The 2,015-nt window shown below is 43.9% G+C and overlaps 1 pseudogene; it reads left to right on the top strand.

Annotated features, from left to right (window-relative positions):
* The first annotated feature begins 568 nt into the window (after positions 1 to 568).
* On the top strand, positions 569 to 663 carry LOC147821668 (U6 spliceosomal RNA; annotated as a pseudogene).
* Positions 664 to 2,015: the final 1,352 nt, after the last annotated feature.

Raw genomic sequence — 2,015 nt, 5'->3', positions numbered from 1 at the left:
TACTCCATAGGCCACTTTCTATGATAAAATAGGCAGTAACTACATACATATTTATACAAGCATAAACACTCAGGTACACTAATGACAATCCCATGCAGATGACAGTTATAAGTAGACCAACCATATTCACAAAGAAATAAAGGGAAAGTATAAACACATACCACTATGATTGGTAATTGTGTGCCCCTGACTTTACAAGTGGGGTCATCTGAGCTACCACAACAAAAAACTCAAGTCTTTGACAAGATCCAGCAGAAACCATGACGGGTCACCACATACGTACCCAGTGAGCCTGGAATTCTGATGTCAGAGACCACAGAAGAAAACTCCATCCCCACTTTCAGAGAAAGACCAGTTTGCCTTCTGTATTTGTTTTCTCTGGCTCTGGTCAGTTGGACGGTGCCTGCCCACACTGAGGGGAACCTTCCCACTGATCTCCTCTAAAAACACTTTCACAGACACTCCTAAAATAATACTTTACCAGGTGCTAGGTATTGACTGCACCTAGAATGGTGCAAGTATCCTGTGTACAAGCAAAAAAATCACTAATCTCTTCCCTTGAATTCAGCTTCTTATGCCGCATAGAAGTTCTTTTTCCAGAGAAGATTAGCGTGGTCCCTGTGCAAGGGTGACATACAAATTCGAGAAGGATTCCATATTTTAGAAACTTTTTTTAAAAGTACAAAAAAAGCAGAAAGAACTTCTGCTTCCAGTGAGAACTGCTGTTTTTGGAGTCTTGTCTTTCAGAATTTTATCTTTCAGAGTTAGGATTTCTGGGATTCTAGATTTTAGGGATTCCATCTTTCAGAATTTCAACATTTTGTATTATGGAGTCTGAGATTGTGTCTAGGGTTTATGAACAGCGCTGTCAGTTAATGGGTAGGCCCATTACACTAATTTTAAAGATTATAAATAATATCTCAGACACAGTAAACAAGATTACATGGTGGCACAGTAAAAGTCTCCGTGAAGTGTTCAAAATGTTAGTGGCTGCATCTTAGATCTGGGTACTAAAGTTTTGAGATTGTTTTGTAGCAAAAATCACCTACTTAAGTGAAATTCACCTTGGAATTGTCTGTTTACATCTACAGAAGCCTTCAAAAACCCACAGGGAGAATTGCAAGGATTAAATCAGATTTTGAAATTCTTGATGTAAGTAAGAGCACTTTCTTCACAGATTTAAAGTAGCGTTAGTACCTACTTTGTCCAGCAGAGGACAACAGGAGGCACAGGACAAAGCCAGAGGGCCAAGTTTTGAAAAGTGGCTTGCAGGAGGATCCACTGAGAGCGCTAACCAAGGAAGTGACATGAAATTCCCAGCCCAGAGGGGCACCAGGGGGCCAGTGCACAATGGAAATGCAGTTCTCTTGTTCCAAAAAGAAAAAGGAAGAGTTTCTCCTTTGATTTGCAGTCTCTGTTGACCTGTCCAGGTGCCTGTTTGGATGCAGGCAGCAGCAGGTGACCCAGCCTCTGATGCTCTGTGGGCCAGACTTCACTTACTGGACACAAATAGCTTCAAGATGATGGCCCCAGAACCTTAGAGCCCAAGCAGAGGTCTGGAAGGGGACTGATCACACTTTCTGCAGGATTGTTCCCTCTGAGCCCAGCCTCCACTAAACTCCTATAGCCCTAAATCCAGACACTGCTGGATTTAGCACCCCTTCTGCTTTCTTTACCCTGAAAGAAAGGGATTTGTTACTCACTGTGGTGCTTACTACCACCATGAACAGAAAACGCCTCTCCCCAGGCCCCTTCTCTTTCCTGCTGGCTTCAGCCATTTTCCCCTTGTCCATGGTATGTGAACACCCAAGCTTGCTCTCCCAAGAAGCCCTTAACTGTCCTCCCTAGAGGCCCTGGGGCCCTACCTTCATTCAGATCTGTTCAGATGTCACCTTATCAGGGAGGTGTCCCAGCCAAAATAGCAGCCCCTGCAGGCATAGTCCAACCCTTTAACCATCCCCTGATGTGTGTGTACCTTGTTTGCTTCTGGTCTCTGTGCTCTGACGCCCATGTCC

This window comes from Heterocephalus glaber, unplaced genomic scaffold (assembly GCF_053883595.1).
Source record: "Heterocephalus glaber isolate CG9 unplaced genomic scaffold, H.glaber_assembly_v1.0 deba00001720, whole genome shotgun sequence".
In the NCBI taxonomy this organism is placed as follows: domain Eukaryota; kingdom Metazoa; phylum Chordata; class Mammalia; order Rodentia; family Bathyergidae; genus Heterocephalus; species Heterocephalus glaber.
Note: the sequence above shows the minus strand (reverse complement) of the source record. Positions and strands in the feature narration are given on the sequence as shown.